Source organism: Acanthochromis polyacanthus, chromosome 6, assembly GCF_021347895.1.
Source record: "Acanthochromis polyacanthus isolate Apoly-LR-REF ecotype Palm Island chromosome 6, KAUST_Apoly_ChrSc, whole genome shotgun sequence".
NCBI classification, from domain to species: domain Eukaryota; kingdom Metazoa; phylum Chordata; class Actinopteri; family Pomacentridae; genus Acanthochromis; species Acanthochromis polyacanthus.
In genome coordinates this window covers 32,397,374-32,410,424 of record NC_067118.1, presented here as the reverse complement: position 1 = coordinate 32,410,424, position 13,051 = coordinate 32,397,374, and positions in this window count along the sequence as shown.

Genomic DNA, 13,051 nt, shown 5'->3' with positions numbered 1-13,051 from the left:
CACGCCGCCTATTTGCATCACTTTGCAAAAGCATGAGAATGTTCACTGTAAACAGCTCATCTGCTGGTGAGACCTAAAAAAACAAAACAGCAGGAGAGTTGCATAACTCGAATTTTGGTTCCACTTTCAAATGATTTCACAATTAACATTGATTTAACAGCTTTGTTGACAATAAATTATTAATAAATGCTTTATAGAACAGTTATACTAGTATTGAGAATTGCTGTGTTTACTTCTAGTGTGTTCACCTTATTAATTTTATTTTATTCCATTCGGTTTTATTTCATTCTATTTTATTTTATTTTATTTCAGTCAGATTGTAGGGCCTCAACCCCAATACTCAAATGAGTTAGGTACATTTTTGTAATTAATAATATTCCAGGATCTTAACTTTCATATTAAATTAATCATGTAAATTTATATAACAAATAAAATTGTACAGTCTTAACCATGCTATTTAAATCAGCCAGGTAAATTAATAATATTAATTATATTGTGTGGTCTGAGCTTAAAATTTAAAATAGTTTGCTAAATTTATAGAAAAAAATAATATTCTAGGATCTTAACTTTAATATTAAATTAATCGTGTAAATTTATATAACAAAATAATATTGTACAGTCTTAACGGTGTTATTTAAATCAGCCAGGTAAATTAATAATTTTTAATTATATTGTGTGTTCTGACCTTAATGTTTACATAATTTAGGTAAATTAATATAAATAATGACATTCCAGGGCCTTAACTTTAATTTTTAGCGTAATAAATTATATTGGACAGTCTTAACCATACTGTTTAAATCAGCCAGGTAAATTAATATGACTAATAATATTGTGTGATCTGAGCTTAATATTTAAATTAGTCAGGTAAATTTATATAAATAATAATATTATAGGGTCTAAGATTTTATATTAAATTCATCAGGGGCATTTTATATTTTTTAGTAATATTGTAGAGTCTAAAGCTTATTAATTAAAGTAGCCAGATAAATGTATTCAAATCCTAAGCTTAGTATTTCAATTTGTCAGATACATTTATGTAATTATTTGGTCCTTCATAACCTTAATATTTAAAATTAATAGTATTGCACAGCCAGTTTATTGGTCCGCTGATCTGCCTACAAAAGGCTAACACAGATACAGTATATCAGTACCAGTAGTGCTGTACTACATGTAGCAATATGAAAACTTTGTTGTAGTTTTCTTACAATACATAATACAGAAAATAACACTTGGAATACTTTACAAGTGGAGTCATCACATAGTTTGTCCAGAAAAGCACGAGTTAAGTAAACATGTTTGTGAAATACATTGTTGGAAGTTACAGTAATAAACAAGGACCCCATCAGTTTCTTTTTAAAATTTGAGTTATATCTCAGATTACAGTTTTTAATTTCCTTTCTGTACAAAAAAAAAAGGTGTATCTCAAAATGGAGTGACTTTGAATGCTTGTTATATAAAGAAGATTAAATGTTATATTATAGGCTCTGGAAATTTTCCTTCTCCTTCAGCTACATTTACAATTTAACAACTGGACCTTACCTTATCTGAAATTACCACTCTTACGTCCTACTTTAAACATCCAGAAGTCATATAACCATACCTCCAAACTGAGAACACAGGTTTCCACTGGCATTTAAATAAATGACTTCCTCGCCTACATTTATCATTTTACTTGGTTAATATTTCACAGTGTTGATTGTGTCATGGTTTTACTGGATATCATTTATTTGAATTGCTTTAGATCGTACTGTTTAAATACCTTGTTTTGAAGCCATATTTATTCAGTTTTTTGTTGTACTGTTGTCTTTTTTATATGTAGATAAATTCATCCTTCCATCTACTATATCCATTCATTCATCCATCCAATTAACCAGAATCATCTGTAACAAATAAATAATTTAAATAGTTCTCTAGATCCTCCCACACCACCACCTTCACCATAGTTTTTTATGATCTGTCCAGTCGGATTGAACATTTATAGATGAAAATAGATTCAGAAGCTGCTTCACCAGATGATGAGCAGCAGACAGAAGGCTTCAGTGAGAAAGGATATCTCAAGTACAAGACTGTAAAACTGAGCTTTACGACAGACAGAAAGTAGAACGGTTAAAGGGTATAGTTCGAGAAGTAACTGGAAGATGACGAGTGTACACAGAGTCATTCTAAGGGGAATTCAGGAGCTGAGAGTGACAAGTAATCCCAGGAGGCCCAACATGACCAATATGCCTCCAACCAGCCACCATGTCATGAAAGCAGAGAAGCCCACTGTCAGACAATGCAATGCTAAATCTGTGTTCACTCTAAATAGCGGGAAAATGTGCCAGTCCAACTTTGCACTATGTGAGCATAAAAGACATCTGATAGTCCCTCATACTCAGTATGGTCCAAAGGCTCAGTAAGTCCCATGTCTGTCTCTTGCAGTTCAGTTTTGCCATAGATCTAGCTGTCAGGTACTGTAAAGCAAAATTTTATCATGTCATTCCTTTCACCTATGTGCCAGCAAATCAGCCTCCTTTATCACTACTACCAGCCTTGGTGCCCAATTAATTGCTAAAAGTTCATTCACCTTTTGAACAAGTGCCTGGTGCATGCTTGCTTGTATAAAGCATATTCATCTGTAATAAATGAAGAGGGTAGCACAGTTCAGACATCCCCATGGCCTTCTATTGTTAGTCAACACTAGCTGAAGGGACCCTAGTTCCATCATATACACCAAGACCGCCACCCAATACTGTTCTTTCACGTTCATCAACCAGGTTGCAGCCTTCTACATGTCTTTTATAGCCTACATAGCAGCCCCAGTATCCTGTCTCCACACACCTCACTAAAGTTCCTCTTAATTGAAATTATTCTTTGATATTTTTTCTCCTCTACATCAGATTATGGGTTCAAGATATTCAACTTAAATAGAAGGGTCATTATTTTCTTATTTCAGACAAATGGACCCTCGAGATTTTTTATGTTAAAGATGACTCCCACCAACCTTCTTACATTAAAGAAGCCCAAACTGTACAAATATCATAATCTGTTGGATCAACTATGACCCCAGTGGCTCACAGCTGGGCATCCTCTGCCCATGACCCACCAGCTTTCACCTTGACTGACAGCATTAGAATGACACTATGGTCACATTAACTAGCACTGAGGGAAATATAGGCAATATTAAATCTTCCTAAGGTTGAATAAGGTATTGTACATGAACCCACCAAGTCTATCGTCTAAAGTAGTACTTGAAGTAGCGAAAGTAAGACTTAGCAACTGTCGGTCAGAATAGCCTTCTTTAACCCTTGCCTCAGGTTAAATCAGGACCAGCTCTCCGTTTAAAGGGTTAGATTCTATCTGCCTATTAGTATTCCACCTAACAGGTTTCAGCAGAATAATTAAGCTGGTGTCGAGGAATACTCGCCGAGGTCCTAACTGTCTTCTTCCAAACGTCTTATCCCTCTTACTTCAATAAATACTCTCTCACTAAGCAGCCCTCCTAAGTAGTAGAATTGATTTATTGAACACGTTTGTTAACGACAGCTTTCCTCTTAAAACTGTGGCACTTGCTGATATTCCTAGGTTCGTTTTAGAGGTTTGGAAAACTAACCTCAGGAGTAATGTTTAAATAACTAGTTGGATTAAAGTAACCTTTAAGAACCATTAGATTTAATGCACACAATCAACTTAACTTTTTACCACTATGCAGAATAGGTGAATCATAATCATTTCATTAGACTTCTCTTTAAATGCAATATAGCGTTTTATTAAGCAATTATTAGCAGGGGCACAGCATTAATTCATGATTAAACAATTTAATTATTTCTGATTATTTCTTACTAAACTAAACTAAACTAAGCTGAGCGTACCTAAGAATCTTCTCTAATTAGTAAATTTAGGAGAGAGAGTGGACAGCGTGGCCAAGCTGTCACGCTCGGTCTTGACCTGCATCTAGTTGAGCCACTCGATCGACCAGTAGACTCGGTAGGAAGTCTTCTTTGTGGATGAAGGGTGTTCTTCCTAGGCAGGGGGAGTGGAAAGGTCCCGATAGCCAATCGTTGGTCTGGCAGTTATCTTTAGTAGCAGCTGGAAGACAAGTGGGCGTCTCAGCTGTCTTCTCAGTCGGATGGTGGTGGTGGAAAGCCCCCGTCTCATCAGGCTGTGGTGGGTAGGCATGGGCCGGTATGAGATTCTGACGGTATGATAACCTTAGGCAAAAATATCACGGTTTCACGGTATTATGATTGCAGCTCTAAAATGTTAGAGAGTAAACTAGCTGTTGTTATCCATCTTAGCAATAAAGATTGATGAAAGAAAAAAGTTGTGGATAACTTTTTTTTACTAAGGCAGATATGGTAACTAGCATGCTAAGATAAATCCTTAGCAAGCTAGTTACCGTATCTGCCTCAGTTAAAATATATAAAAAAAGTTACTAAAAGATAGAGATGAAGAAAAGATAAGATATGGTAGTTACCATATCTGCCTCGGTAACAAGCTCATTTCACTAATGTCAGACGCTAATACGCTCGTTCATTTCAAGACAGCACCTTTAATTTAGCATACAGCGATGGGTGGTGCTCCCGTAGATGCGCTATCATATTCGATGTATTGCCTCCTCGGGCTGCCACTGTCCTCAAGCACGTTTTGCACGTCGGGCGACCTTCTTCCTCCAAGCCGTGGCCGTCTGGCTTTTTACAGTAGCCGAAGTATAATTTCCCAAACAGCCGACTTAGTCCGCTTGGACGGCGGAAAAAGTTCCGGGGGCTCGCCTCCTTCAGCCATCACACAGCCTGCAGAGCTGCCTGCTTGTCACTCACAACAAACGCAGGTGAGCGGGCGGAGGGGCGCTTTAGGCTGCAGCTTCACACAGCGTGAGGGACCTCTACTTTCTCCCTGATGAGACGTTACATTAAAAAAACGCTCATACCGCAGGAACGGTATGACGGAAAATTTTAGTGGTTTTGAAACCTTGACTTTTGGTAGTGTCTACAGATATGGACCGTACCCCGTAGCCTGTGGCCTACGGATACGGCACTTTCCCTTATCATAAATATTAATGATACGTACATGAATATTAATGAGCCGACTGATGAACGCGCTTTGTGATTGGCTGGTAATCCGACGTACATAAATATTAATGAGCCGGTTTGGTAATCCGAGTGATGAAGGCGCTTCCGTGATTCGAGGTGAATCTGCGTGCCGAGCCTGTCATGTCAGTCATCTGCTGTTCTCTTTTCTATCATGCATAATGTCTTATAAATATCATTATCTGACTTTTTCACGGACAGCGATTTGGGGGTTGAAATCAGCACTACTATTAAAAATAGCAAAAATTTTTATTCATGTGACCCTGTTCTAATAAAGCACAAACAGCAAACAAAACAAATGGCGGAACTAACAGCCAGCAAACTACAAGTATTTTTTTACCTTCAAAAGTAGCGACAGACTATTACATATTAACAACCTAAACAAAACCCTGACGTATTTTCTACGTCTGGCAACACAGACACTGCACGTCAGTCACTTTAACGTTAGTGGACTCTGTTGAATGGCTAAGTTACATCACCACAAACAAATCTCACAATATCACAGTAAATCGAGTTTGTGGTTTTTTTTAATTCATGCCGAATTAAAGAGCTGCTCCTCACCATTCACAAGTGTTTGTTTCATATTCGATATCCTTAACTTTATCTTGTAAATTAGCGTCCGAAATTAAATGGGAACATTTGCAATGGAGTTCGTCAGCCGCTTCCACCACTGAACGCGGTAAACTACTTAATAGGAACTGGACTTCAAACAATTTATACACGGCGTCTAAAAGCATAAAAACTGCAATGTCTAAAGTGTGAGAGGAGACGGTGTATTTTTGGTTAAATTATACAATGTTCGCCGTCAAAGTCATTCATAAAACCTGCCTGTAATGTGCAGCAAATAGTCGTTAACCGGCGCCAGCTCTTCACTGACCTTAACGGGTCCGTACCTCTAGTACAGATCAACCTTGACTTTTTCATACCGTGGTATACCTTAAAACCGGTAACCGGCCCATGCCTAGTGGTGGGTCACTGGGTCCTCCAGCCCCTGGAGTGGAGCAGCCCTCTGCTGCTGCCTCCTGTGCCTCTCTGGATGCCATGGGTGCTTGCCTCTCTTCATCTCTTTGGACAACTGCAGACCTCTCAGGACTCTCCTTTCAGCAGAGTGTGGTCCTCGCTTGTTGAACAAAGTCAGAAAAAGACTTTGCCTCCAACGATGTTCTCAGTGAACTCTGGAGCCTAAGTCCCGCGTTGTCTTCACGTCTCTTGGGCGAAAGGTCCGGTGAAGATTCTTCAGAACTCTGGCGATGCTCCTCGGCAGCTCCGGCGAGCAGCATCTCTTGCAGCTCCGGCGAGCAGCATCTCCCCCCTCCGGGGGAGAACTCCGAATTCAGTGTCTCTGACTCTCTCTTTTATAGTGTCATCCTCTAATACACACATCTCTGGCTAGGTACGCCCCTGACACCGTCTAACTCATGCAATCAACTTGTTATCACATACATCAGTAATACAGAAGTCATGGTTTTACAGCAAATACACAGCATCCACCTTCCGTTGTTAACACACACACACTCATTGCTTGAGACATGTTGCCAAGACCATATTTGGCCACAGAACTTCCTCAATGTCCTCCTTTCTGCAGTGTCATGGTGATTTCTGCTTTTTGCCCAGCACACAGCTCAGAACAGCACAGATTACTTCCATTCAAAACTCATTTAGTTACACTGAATCACTTTTTAAATCATTCTTCTTAGCATGATCAAATAACTCATTTTAAATCATTCTCTTCTATAGCAATCATCATTTTCAGAATATATATCAGCCTATTAAAATCATTCTTGCATCAAGCATAAGCATAATCATGTGGTTAACTTATAATGTTTCTCATTTTAACTTTTTATTGGTCTGCTTAAAGCTTTTATTTAGGTAGTGGTTGCTCCTGGGATCTCAGATAACTAGGCCCCACTTGACACAACAAAGATAAGACATTTGATACTATTGCTATCTTAGATAATGGATCTGAGCATAGCAGAGTGTTGCTTCCAGGTACAGCCAACTATCTTTGTTTTGAGGGAAAGCAAGAAAAGCTAAAGCTAGCACAGTGAGACAGCGGATAGAGACACTAGAAGGCAAGACTGTGAGCCAGAAAATTTGTGCTGCTTCAATCTCAAGGAAGAAAATTTCAATTGATTGTAACTTCACCTCCGACATGAGGTCACAAGTTCTCCATTCATCTAATAACACCATCCCTAATGGATAAATTGTTGTCGGAATCCTGTGTTTAAATCTGCATTACAGGCTTCACTGAGGTTTTTTCCAGTAATTTTAGAAATGAATGCAGAGATATTCTTCCAAAATAGTTTTGCTGATAATACTTGCCTATGTTTACTTAAGCAAAGTTTTGAATGCAGTGCTGAGACTTGTGCTGGAGTATTTTCACAATGTATCTATTATTACTTTTGCTCAACAATCAGATCTTAATGCATCTCCTACCCGTTTTTATGGTTTTTAGTGTCAAAAACTATTGGATATGAAATGTACATACACACAGGATGAACACAGCATTTCACAGACATTCAACATGTGATGGCTGGAAAAGCACATGTGTAACTAATGACATTACCTCTGTTGCTTTTAGGTATCTCAGTAAGCCATGGCGCATCGCCAGTAGCACAATGCAAGTAGCCAAACCTGCCAGGTCCACTACTATTGGAATGGAACCATTGTTAATCTCTTACACCTACACTTTACCTGCTACCTGTTTTATTGTGAAATTTATCATCACTTGGGTCACCTTTTATCTTGCAGAATCATTACATAATTTGGTTTCATAACCTGCAGTACTTTTCCATCACCCTAAGCATTATTTTGTATTTCATGCCATTTAACAAATGTTAATGTCCTAAACTAAGATGATAAACATTGTACTTCAGCAGTATCCAAGTGCAGTCATGGTGAGCATGTTCACTAAAAGCTGCTCTGCACTTTTGTTGAGAAAATGATGGTCAAATGCTGTAATCAGTCAAAATTAAAAACCTGATAACTCAACTGTTACACTCATTATTAGACTATTACAGCAGTGAAATGATTCACCAATTAACTAATGAGTTAAGTGGCAGAAAAATAATTTGCAACTGCTTTCTAATTAAGGACAATTTTCAGCAAAAAATTATGAAACCATGATGGGATTTACAGCTTTTCTTACATCTTCGTAAAATAATTAGGAGGTTTGTTAGCATTTTGTGAAATAAAACTGTATTTAAATTAGTCAGCTTTAACTTGGTTGTTGTGATGAGCATTTTTGGACAACTTTTTGATTCATAGACTAAATTAATAAAAGAATAATTAAAAAAGAACAATTATTAATTGCAGCCCTAGTCACTAACTGTTCTGTAAAGCATTACTAATATACATAGCAATTTATAAACTATTAGTCAGTCCATTAGAAAGATTAGAAAGAAAGCCCTATTAACTTTAGCGCTATAAATACTTTAAATTAATGGTGTGTTTTCTAATACGTTTTTAGATTTTGAACATGAATTATTTTGGATCTCATCCAGTGCAATTAATTTATTCTGTCTGCAAGACTTTGGCATATAGTTCACTTTAGTGTCTTAATCTGGAGCATCGGCCATAGCGAACAGATGGCACAGGCACGTGTTTGTCATGTATCTTTTCAGACATACCAAGACAGTGTCCACTAAACACAACTGCAGTGTGTATATTAGATTAACAAAGGGTATTATATACAAAGGGCATTTACATTCACAGTATGAAAACAACAATCCTAAGAGATCAACTTGAACTCTATCTTCTTCTTTTTTTTTCAAAAACAGGAAGTGAAAGCATACTGGCTCATGCTGACATTTTCCACATCCATTGAAGCTGAAATTAATGTTACACAGAAATTCCCTCTGTAACTTCATTCCCCCCCCACAAAAACACAGGAAATAACTGCTTGTTTAGTTCCTTATTTTTATTCTGTGTGTGGTTTCACTTGCATGTTTCTTCATCACAACAACATCTGACGTCAGCCTTTTAAAGCAAAGTTTGTTTCCGAGCTGCCCAGTCGCCCTGAGTTTCAGCGATGGTTTCACCCTGCAAAGAACAAAAGCTCTGTCAGCAAGACAACTGCCTTCTGATGCCTGAGGGTGGAATGGAAAGGAAACAGGAAAGTGACCGGAGAAAAAAAAAGTTTGGGAGCTCACTGTTTGTAACTATGACAAAAACTAACCTTGAATCTAAAGTAGCTGAACACACACAGACGGGAGGAAGCTGCAGACAAAACATTTTAAGTGTCGTGGTAAAGTCAGGTCTATCACAATAAATGTAATACAAAATTAGATTTTAATCGCTGAAAAAGTGAGGAACATTTTTTATTATTTTAGTCCTGAAGTCATTCTCTATCTTGGCTCTGTGAAGTTTGTCCTGCACTAAACCCATTAGTGTCCTGAATGCACACAGATTGTTTTTAATTTGCAATTAAAAACTGAAATTAAAAATAAAATAGAGAATTGATAGAGACTTTCAGTTTTTATAAATTCACAAAAACAAAAATTCTGACTTGTGAGACATGCACGGCCAGACCATTCATTAGCGCCGATCCACCACTGTGCAGAATGGTCTGACCGCACCTCATCTTTCTGCTATCAAGGTGAAAATGTTCTGGCTTGCTTGTATTTCTTTAAACCAAAAACAGTTAGCTTGGGTGGTGCTAAGATCATAATGTTGTACTGGTAGTGACAGAGGAATTGTTTTGTTGGAACATTGGCACACGAGAAAGGTAATGTTCAGAAAATGCTAGCAGGGCTGCTTTATTGCACATCCTCTGCAAAACTTGAACCTTTTGGTGCGATAGGTTGCTGACCCATGACAGTAGTGTGGTAGATAGTTGTTTCCTGTGGTGAAGAGGATTTTGAAAACAGCTGAAACGTGTGGCTAATGGCAGACTTTTATCTGCAGTCTACATCCAATGAGTCAGACTAGTTAACATCAGTTAACGAGAGCAAAAATTCAAGATTAAATAAATGAATAGTCTTGAATGTAAAGTTTTTCTCAATGTTTTGTCAACAGGTTTTAAGATAAAAAAAATACATTTGTGCATGTTTTTGCTGTTATCACTCTATAAACTCTGTCAGATGTCAGTGAAAGTCTTTAATGTGACCAAATGTTTTTGGTTCTGAATTAAAATCACAAAGCAAAATGATTGTATTTGACCAAACATCTAATACTAAATCTAATTTTGCTTATTAATATTTAGATAATGTGTTTGACAGAGTAAGACTAACTTGTTGCTTTGTGTAAAGCAGATCCAATTTTATCCCTCCAATGTCATGCTTTGTCATCTTTAGAGCAATTTAGAGCCGTGCATCCGTAAAAGTCTGCCTGACTGTTTACATTTGAAGAGTTCAGGAGCAGAGGTTGTTGTCCTGGATAGATTTAGCCTGTCTTTTGTTAGAGGTCTGTCTAAGGGCAGAGCAGTCACATGGTGATGGTGTAATCCTGTCTCACATGCAGACGCTGTTTGTATCTCTCTGCAGAGCTGGCTGTGTTCTGCACTGGCAACCTTGTGACTCACCTCAGGTACAGCAATTTACTGTGTACACAAACACACACATGACAAAGGTTGAAACTGACATGTATCTGACCTGTACCAGAGAGACAGAACCACAAGAAGTGACCTTTCCTGCAGCACAGAAAGCATCATTTTTCTGACTTGTATGCACATTTGCAAGATACATTAACTCAGCTTTCTCCAAGAGGCCGATGTCTTTGACAAAGCTGACTAATAAGACCGCTGCTCCCTTGTCTGTGGCCAGGCCGCTAATACTTCTAGGGAGCATGTAAGGCTTAATCCCATATTACCGTGGCTATGTTAAGTGTAAGCATCTGACTGTCACACTCCCAAGCGAAGCCGCCACGCAGAGCCGGGAGATAAACAGAATTCCTGGTCGATAAGCTTGAGTTGTAATCAGTGTTTATGAAAGTTTGTATGCATCCTGTAGTTGTACAGCATGACAGTTAGAAAAGTGAGGGAAAGTGACTGGCGGCTGAGCTCTTCTCATTTCAAGACAATCCTGTAAAGAGATCATCTTGGCGGGGACCTGTCATTCAATTTAGTGCGTGTGTAGCCTTTACTCTGCCACGTCTTACATAATGGCTGGCCAGGACTACACTACTTTGGCCCGAGTCCTAAATCTGTCCCATGAAATGTAAACGTGGGCTTTCGGCAGTGTCAAACCAATACTGAAACTACAGAGCAGAGACAAAAATAACACAACTATATGTAGCATGTTTCACAATGACACAGTGTTGCCTTTATACGACCATTGAACCATAAAGATATAAAAGTGGGCTATAAGATGCAGTGAAGACGTGAGGGAGACAAAGCTTTTCAGGTCACTCTCTGACTAAGTATGGGCTTACCACTCTCCCCCACCCCCCTCTCTCTGAGGGTGGTAATCTCTAACTAATAGCAAATTAGGATATTGACAGTGACAGCATCAGTGAGTTATGTCTTCCATCTTCTGGGAGGACATATCAATACTCAGAGACAAGGTCACCAGTGTGCAGGTCTGTGCAACAAACAACACAGTCATGGTCGACCCCTTCAAAACAGATGTCAACTTGATCTCTCAGCGCTGAAACAACTATTAACCTCGATATTTATTTTGTTACTCTGCCTTTCTTTTGTGGTCTTTTATCCCTTTAAAATAACTGGGAAGACTCCACAATAAGCCCGTTGTGTTTTTCCTCTTCAACTGTGCAAATTGCAAATAAAGTTAGCTGAACTACAAGCAAAGTTGTGCACTAAAAATATTAGTAAAATAAAAGCCTGGAAGTATGATCAACAACATGTATTCATGGAGATAAAGTTTTGTACGTGTGCAAATTTCGTTCTTTGAAGTTGCTCAACTGAAAACAATTTTAACCACAAATACAACACAGATTAAGTTGTAAAGTTTAATGCATTGATCCATCCATCCATCCATTCTCTGTACACCGCTTTATCCTTACTAGGGTCGCGGGGGGTGCTGGCTCGGGCGAAGGCAGGGGACACCCTGGACAGGTCGCCAGTCTGTCGCAGGGCTACATATACAGACGAACAATCACACTCACATTCACACCTACGGACAATTTAGAGTCATCAATTAACCTCAGCATATTTTTGGACTGTGGGAGGAAGCCGGGGTACCCTGAGAAAACCCACGTATGCACAGGGAGAACATGCAAACTCCATGCAGAAAGATCCCAGGCCCAAGCCGGGATTTGAATCGTGATCTTCTTGATGCAAGGTGTAAGTGCTAAGCACTACACCACTGTGCAACCCTTAATGCATTGATTCAATTTCAATTCAATTCAACTCAATTTTATTTATATAGCGCCAATTACAGGTCAAATTGTCTCAAGATGCTTTGCAGAACCCATATGCCTGATAATTATAATAGCCACCTGCTTTTAAACATTAAAATACAACTTTGACATAATTGCAACAACAATAATAACAATGATAATCAAATAATATGATAACATGATATCAGTGGGGATAGGCTTTTTAAGTACTATTTTGAAAAGAGGACTTTTAATTTAGTATTATTACACTTTTGCATCATTATTTTCAGATATGCAATTTATATGTACCCTTACCATTAACATTTAGTAATGAAGAATAGTCAACTAAAGGCAGCGTAAAATGGATTTCTTTTTAAAGCCTTCAGCTGTAAATGTGTACCTTATTTCCAAATTGCAACCCAGCTGATGTTATCAGCTTTATGTCCGGCCACCTGCAGCCGTCTCCATCTGCTCTGCATGTACCGAATCCTACATGTGAGTCACATATAGAAGAACATCGACATGAGCATGTTGGAAAGACAGGCGGACAGATGGTGTGAATGACACAACTCTGCATGTTCTGTACACGTCATCCATGTAGCACCTGAGGTGATGTTTCATAATCAAACAGCAAAACCCAGATGGAAGAAATTAGTACCAATTAATATGTGGAGGATTGCAAAGATTTTGGATGTAAAGTGGACGCG